The sequence below is a fragment of the Podarcis pityusensis genome (assembly GCF_964106645.2).
Source record: "Podarcis pityusensis genome assembly, chromosome: 13".
NCBI lineage: Eukaryota > Metazoa > Chordata > Lepidosauria > Squamata > Lacertidae > Podarcis > Podarcis pityusensis.
In genome coordinates this window covers 18,162,096-18,170,465 of record NC_138038.1, presented here as the reverse complement: position 1 = coordinate 18,170,465, position 8,370 = coordinate 18,162,096, and positions in this window count along the sequence as shown.

Sequence of the window (8,370 nt, the reverse complement as noted above, 5' to 3'; positions counted from 1 at the left end):
AGCGAAGAAACGGTCAGACGGAAGGTGGAAGGTTGGGCGCGCGCACCAAGTTCAAATGCACAGGAAGGTGGCGCAGTAGGCAGCCCGGAAAGGGAGCCAGGTCCTAAAGCCCGCCGAAAGGAGGGAGAAGAGTCAGGGGGTTCAGCGTCAGCGTCAGAGGCATCCCGGAAGGAAGAGACCCCGGGGGGCAGAGGGACCCAGAGAAGAACAGTCAGGCGGAAAAGGTGGAGCAAGGCTAGGATATTAAGTTGGTGTACAAGGGGCGGAGACTCAGATGGAGCTTCGCCGATCTAACCATGAGACGTAGAGTTGCACGCAGCAGCTTGAGAATGGAAACTGTAACTCAATAAAGACTTTTATTTAATGATCGCTGGCTAGCGTGATCCTCTGTGAGCTAGGATCTGGAAGCAGCTCTGACAGTAAGCTCCATCTCTAGATTGTGGGCATCTACGTCCTCGCGGAGAGGAGAGAAAGCGGGTGCCTACTAGCGAGCTCACGAACGGCAGACAACATGACGGCCGAACAGCAGATAGTGGAACTCAGAGAAGCAGTGACACGACTGAATGCCGAGGCTCTTGCATCCAGGAAGAGAGAGGAGGACGCAGCTGCCGCCTACAGGGATCTCCAGGTCAGGTTGGAAGTGCTTACGAAGCAAGGGCAACTGACACCCAAACCGGAGGGGATTGGGTTGGGGAGACGAACAGGCGGTCTGGTCTCTCACTTCGATGGGAATTTGCAACAGTACCCCAACTTTAGAGCAGATGTAATGTGTGCACTGCAACTGCTGAACAAAGACTTTAGAGATGAGCAAGAGAAAGTGGGATTCATCATGTCCCATTTGCATGGAGATGCTAAAGCATGGCTGCGCAATTTGTGGAGAGATAAGGATCCGGCGCTCCAAAATGCGGATGCCTTTATTAAAGCGATGGATGGGTGCTTTTTATCAAGCATTGACGTGGATCTTGCTCGGCAGGAGATACATGGACTGAAGCAAGGGAGGGCCAGCGTAAGGCAGTACCATGCCCGCTTTTTCGCTTTGGTCAGTGCCCTGGAATGGGACAGAGATTCGGCTCCTGTAAGAGACCTGTTTTGGGAGGGATTGCACGGCTCGGTTAAAGATGAAATTGCGAGGGGGGAGAGACCCCGGACCACGCAGGAGATCGTTCAGAGGGCGCTGGCGGTGGGGGTGCGGCTGGAAGGACGTCCGTGGAGCAGGGACGAAGGGCGTGGAGGGCGCGAACCAGCCAGGGGCTCCTCCTTCCTTCCCAGAGAAGCAGCGCGTGCGCAATCCACGCCTCCGCCAGGAGGAGGAGCGGAACCTATGGAGGTTGGAGGTGCAAGGGCTCAGTCAGCAGCCAGAGCCCTAGCACCGGCAGCAGTGAAAGCGAAGCCTCCTAGAGGGAACAGGAAGTGTTACATCTGCGATGATCCACAGCATATGGCGAAAGAGTGTCCCCAGAGGCTCCACAAGCACACTGCAGCCTCAGCAATGGTAACTGCAGCAACGCAGCAAGGACAACCACAGCAGGGAAACGAAGGAGTCTGGTTGGAAGAAGAGGCACTGGGGCCCAGCCAGACGTGTCAGTGAAGCAGTCCCCAGAGATTTTACAGCCCATGGACCCCCTCCCGCCCAAACCGGTAGTGAAGCTCACCGCGTCGCTCCAGCTGCCCAATGGAATCACCATGGACGTGCCAATCACCATTGACTCCGGAAGCAATGCGGACTTTATAGGGCAGGACTTTGTCGACCGGCACGCTATACAGTTGCTGCCTGCCACGCTGCCCCTGCAGGTTGTCACGGTGGATGGCAGGGAGCTGCTAGGGGGGCAAGTGGTGAAGCAGACGCCACCAATGGTGATGCGACTTGGGAATCACAGGGAAATCATCAGCTTCAATGTCACTCAACTATCGGACACGCCCATTGTATTGGGCATGAGTTGGCTGGACAAGCACAGCCCGACGCTGGCTTGGTACCAGAGGCAGCTGACCTTCGGCTCTTCCTTTTGCGCTGAACACTGCATCGTGCCCAGGCAGGAAGGAGGGGAAGAGGAGTCACAGCTGCAGCTAGGCACGCTGCAAGCGGTTCCCCACAAGTACGCGGAATTTTTGGAGGTTTTCTGCGAGAAGGAGGCAGACAGGCTACCCCCCCACAGACCATATGACTGCAAAATTGACCTGCTGCCGGGGGCGGCGCTGCCCAAAGGGAAGCTGTATTCCATGTCTGAGGACGAACTGCAGGAACTCAAAGAGTTCATAGATCATAATTTGGAGCGCGGTTTCATCCGAGAGTCCAAGGCAGCGGGGGGCAGTCCGGTATTCTTTGTTAAGAAGCGGGACACGCCCCAAAAAAGACTTGTAGTGGACTTTCGCATCTTGAACAGTGTGACCAAGCCATCGGACTTCCCCATGCCCCGAATCGACGACCTCCTCGCAAAGGTACGGAAGGGCAGAGTGTTCACCAAGTTGGACCTGCGAGGGGCATACAACCTCATTCGCATGCGGGAAGGAGATGAGTGGAAGACAGCCATGTTCACGCCCCTGGGCACCTACGAATATAGAGTTATGCCTTTTGGATTGCAAAATGGCTCCCACGTTTTTCAAGCTTTCATGCATCACGTGTTGGCGGGGCTCCTCTACAAGACGTGCGTCTGTTTCTTGGATGACATCCTGATCTTTTCGGAATCGCAGCAGGAGCATGACAGACACGTCAAGGAAGTGCTGAGCAGGCTACAGCAACATAGGCTTTACGCCAAGCTGGAGAAGTGCCAATTCGACGTGACGGAGGTGGATTTCCTGGGCTACAAGTTGTCTGATAAAGGGCTCGCCATGGACAGCGCCAAGGTCCGAGCAGTGTTGGATTGGAAAAGCCCACGCAACCGGAAGGAGGTCCAACGGTTTGTCGGCTTTGCGAACTTCTATCGCAAGTTTATCAAAGGCTTTGCGATGCAGACAGCGGCCATCACGGATACGCTCAGCTCCAAGAAAAAGAAGTTCATCTGGACAGAGCAGGCGGAGCAGTCCTTTCAGGCACTCAAGCGTCTCTTCGCGTCGGAAGAGCAGCTGCTTCATGTCAACCCCAGCAGGCCGATGAGGGTGGAGACAGACGCTTCAGACAGAGCCGTGGGAGCAGTCCTGCTGCAGAAAGACCCGCAGGGGGTTTGGAGGCCGGGAGCGTTTTATTCAAGGAAGCTCAGCAAGTCCGAACAGAACTACACCATCTGGGACAGGGAGTTGCTGGCCATTCATGCAGCGTTCAAAGCGTGGAGGCACTTCCTGATCGGCGCCAAGCACACGGTGCAGGTCTGCACGGACCACAAGAATCTAGAGCACTGGCGCACGGCACAGTTCCTGAACCAGAGGCAGATACGTTGGGCTGAGTTCTTTGCGAATTTCGACTTCCGAATAGAATATGTCCCGGGGGACACCAACATCATGGCGGATGCTCTCTCCCGTAAGCCACAGTATCTGGAGGAGGCAACGCCAGCGGCCGCCATGCACATCTTCGCACCGACAGTGTGGGCGTGCGCGGCGGCAACAGTTGACCTGGATGCGGTGCGACGAGCGTTGCAGGATGACTCCTTCGCGCAAGCAAAGATGGCAGAGGTGCACAGGGGCACGGCAGCGACCGACGAGTTCCAGCTGCGAGATGGTTTGCTCATCCGTAAAGGGGCCATCTACGTGCCGGGAGACGAACTTCGCGCCAAGGTACTGCAGCAGCTGCACGACGCGCCCACTGCCGGGCACTTTGGCAAGGAGAAGACGGTGGAATTAGTAGCCAGAGACTTCTGGTGGCCCGGAATGAGAGGGGAAGTCGCGGACTACGTGGCGAGGTGTGACACCTGCCAGAGGGCCAAACCAGTGCACAGACCGCCGGCCGGACTGCTGGAACCGCTGCAAACTCCGTTCGAACCATGGGAGAGAGTGGCCCTGGACTTTGTCACAGATCTGCCCAGCTCGAGGGGCAAGACGGCTGTGCTGGTGGTGGTGGACTTGTTCTCCAAGATGGCACATTTCATTCCGTGTGCGAAGGTGGCCACGGCGGAACAAACCGCCAAACTGTTCATAGACCACGTGTTCAAGGTTCACGGTCTGCCGCGGTCTATTCTGTCCGACCGAGGGCGACAGTTCATCTCGAACTTCTGGCAGAGGCTGATGGGCTTCCTGAACGTCAAGATCAACCTGGCGTCGGCTAGACACCCGCAGACCAACGGGCAAGCGGAGCGGGTCAATGCCATCATGCAGCAGTACCTGAGATGTTATGCGAATCAACAGCCTGCGACGTGGGTGGATTACCTGCCTCTCGCCGAGTTCGCCTACAACAACACGAAGCACGTGTCCACGGGGGTCACGCCGTTCTTCGCCAACAACGGGAGGCACCCCAGAACCTTCCCGGGACTGGAAAGAATGGGGGAGGGGGAGCCGCAGACAGCAGATGCGTTCGCGTCGGAGTTGCAGGAGGTCCACGATCAGCTGCGGCGGCACCTGGAGCTGGCTAAACACGCATACAAGGTACAAGCGGACAAACACAGAAGGGTTGGCGAAGAGATCCATGTGGGAGACTGGGTCTGGTTAGCAGCCCACGCAGTGCCGGCCAGGTCGTTGGCGAAGAAGAAACTAGGGCATAAACAACTGGGGCCCTACCAAGTCGAAGAACAGGTCAACCCGGTGGCTTTCAGGCTGGCTCTTCCGGAGGGTTCCAGAATGCATCCGGTGTTCCACAGATCGGTGCTCACTCCCTACAAGGCACCTCACAGGTTTCAGGAACCAGGAACGGCACCGGGTCCGCTCCGAGAGAGAACCGGGCAAGGGGGAGTGGCACAGGAGGAGCGCATCAACGAAGTCACGGAGATTTTGGACTCCAGATGGGGGGAAGAGGGGGTAGAATACCTTCTCGCCAAGGAGGGCACCCCGGCCAGTGCCAACAGCTGGGTGCCGGGCTACGCTTTAGACGAACCTCTGCTCAAAGAAGAGTTTCATGCCCTCTTCCCACATAGGCCAATGCCAGCAGACTTTTTCGACGACTGGCTTTTCACGCCCACGCTTTCAGCCAGCACGTTCCGGGGGTTCGACTCGGACGAGGAACCGACACGAGACGCCCGTTCCCCGGAGGGGTCACCCTCGGGATCTGCTTCAGAACCCTCGTATTGGTGGGATGATCGACCAGAGGAGCAGTTCCGCAGAAGGTGGCTGGAGGGTCCAGGACGAGCAACGTCTCCAGAAGGCAACGAGGGAGAGACGGACATGGACGTTTTCGGGGACGACCCGGGTTTCGAGCACGGCGGCACAGAGATGGAAGCGGAGGTGACCGTCGTCAACGAGAGCAGGGAGGAAGAACCGGAAGACTTCGGATGGCGGCCCGCCACGGGAAGCGAACTGTATCCGACATTCGTCCCCCTGACACAGCAGCACCCAGATCCCGCACCGGAAGGAGGGGAGGGGGGAAGAGGGGGCTTCGAGGGGGGGATGGATGTCAGGGGTTCAGGAGCAGAGGCAAGGGCAAGGGAGGAAACAGAGAGCGAGGGGGAGGAGGCAGAAGAAAAGATGAGTGATGACGACGACCCGAGATCTCCGAGTCTTTCCAGTGAATCAGAAGATTCACAGAAAGGAGCACCAGTGGCCAGGGCAAGGGGGGAGCCTAGGGGGACACCCCAGGAAGATAGAGCCAGAGGGGACTCAGAGGGGAGCAGTTGGAAATCGGGACCAGCGTCACCGCCAGAGAGCAGGGAAGAGGAAGGGCGCCAGGGGTCAAGCGCTGGCAGCTCACAACAGGGGGGAGGGCACGAGTCAGGAGTGGCCACACCTCCATCGGGGAGCGAAGAAACGGTCAGACGGAAGGTGGAAGGTTGGGCGCGCGCACCAAGTTCAAATGCACAGGAAGGTGGCGCAGTAGGCAGCCCGGAAAGGGAGCCAGGTCCTAAAGCCCGCCGAAAGGAGGGAGAAGAGTCAGGGGGTTCAGCGTCAGCGTCAGAGGCATCCCGGAAGGAAGAGACCCCAGGGGGCAGAGGGACCCAGAGAAGAACAGTCAGGCGGAAAAGGTGGAGCAAGGCTAGGATATTAAGTTGGTGTACAAGGGGCGGAGACTCAGATGGAGCTTCGCCGATCTAACCATGAGACGTAGAGTTGCACGCAGCAGCTTGAGAATGGAAACTGTAACTCAATAAAGACTTTTATTTAATGATCGCTGGCTAGCGTGATCCTCTGTGAGCTAGGATCTGGAAGCAGCTCTGACACCAGCGTTTCCCCTACTGAAATCAGGTTCCATTAGCCAATATAAGTCGTCCCCCCCCCAAGCCAAATCTTGGAATAACAGCAATTGCTTTCTTTTTCGGGGTGGGGTTTGTACAGCTGGGGAGGGAACAGTTGTAGCACTTGTGTGGTGCCTATGACAGTTTCTCAGATTTGCCAGTGTGCCCTGAAAGGCTGATAACCTCCCGCTTTAAAACCCCAAAAGCCAGAAGGATCATGAGCAAAGAGTTGTAAAGGTCAACAATACCAGCACTTTGGATTTTTCCGGGAAACACACAATCCTCAACCCTGGTATGTGTGCAGCTCATTCTTGGCCAATACACGTTGCACAAGTTGAAATATTTAGAGTCTTCAGTGTGTTGCAGGAGCAGCATGAATTATACTACACAGAACACAAACACACTTTAAAAAAAATATACCGGTATTTTCTTCAGCCAAATAAAAGCAAAGAGAGGTTTCCAGATTGGCTTACCAGCGTCAGTGATAAAACATTCCCTGGCCTAAGGCTTAGAATCTAAAAGGCACAGCAGAAAAGGAAAAGTGATTGGGAGGGATGAGGGGAGAGGAAAAACCTAATGCGATAAAAAGCCAATACAATGTGCACGCCCCTCCACCCGCTTTAAATACCAGACTTATTCCTTTGATGGGAAGGGTAAGAAATCCCTAGGGGTCTCCTTCTGTTCCAATAATTTTGTAGCACTAAAGACAGCAGGGGCGCCAACCTGAATAAAATATTTGGGTGGGTGGGGATAAGCCCCGCCTCACATAATCGATCACACATGCTATTTGAATGCCAATGCCCATCAACTTGGGGGGGGGGACCCGGGCATAGCTGTCAACTGTTCCCTTTTTTAAAGGGAAATTCCCTTATTCTGAATAGGATTCCTCGCAAGAAAAGGGAAAAATTGACAGCTATGGAACTGGGTCCCTCAACTATTTTGTTGTTGTTGTTTAGTTGTTTAGTCGTCTCTGACTCTTCGTGACCCCATGGACCAGAGCACGCCAGGCACTCCTGTCTTCCACTGCCTCCCGCAGTTTGGTCAAACTCATGCTGGTAGCTTTGAGAACACTGTCCAACCATCTCGTCCTCTGTCGTCCCCTTCTCCTTGTGCCCTCCATCTTTCCCAACATCAGGGTCTTTTCCAGGGAGTCTTCTCTTCTCATGAGGTGGCCAAAGTATTGGAGCCTCAGCTTCAGGATCTGTCCTTCCAGTGAGCACTCAGGGCTGATTTCCTTCAGAATGGAGAGGTTTGATCTTCTTGGAGTCCATGGAACTCTCAAGAGTCTCCTCCAGCACCATAATTCAAAAGCATCAATTCTTCGGCGATCAAAGAAAAGGAGGGGACATTTTATCATAGGTGGTGGGATTTAAGGTAATTAAAATTTTTTGGGAAATGATACATAATGAATTGAAGAAAATGTTCCATTTAACATTTGTTAAAAAACCTGAAGCATTTTTATTAGGGATTGTAGGGAAAGATCTGCCAAAAAAGCTGGAAAACATCTTCATATATGCGACAACGGCCGCAAGAGTTTTAATAGCACAAGGATGGAAGATTGAAGAAACCCCAACTAAAGAAACATGGCAAGAAAAATTGATGGACTATGCAGAACTGGCAAAACTGTCATACAAGCTACGAGACAAGGATAACTGTGACTTTAAAGATGAATGGGAACCCTTTACAAAGTATTTGAAGATGCAACAAAGCAAACTGGACTCCTTGGCTGGTTTTGAATAAGCATTCACAAACTTTTTATTGATAATTATTACTTAAATAGTTTGAGGATCTATACAACTGTGTAACATGCAGAAAACAGCATTTTTAGAGAAATCAAGGACTGGAACTGAGGGAAGTGGGGGGTTGGGGTGGGTGGGTTCTGTGGGGGGAGGGAGGGGGAGGGAGGAAAAAGGGGGAAAATAAGGATGATATGTTTCTGGATAACATGTTTTGTTTTAATTTTGAATTAAAAAGTAATTAAAAAAAATTATTCGGCGATCAGCCTTCCTTATGGTCCAGCTCTCACATCCATACATCACAACTGGGAAAACCATAGCTTTAACTATACGGACCTTTGTTGGCAAGGTGATGTCTCTGCTTTTTAAGATGCTGTCAACTATTTTAT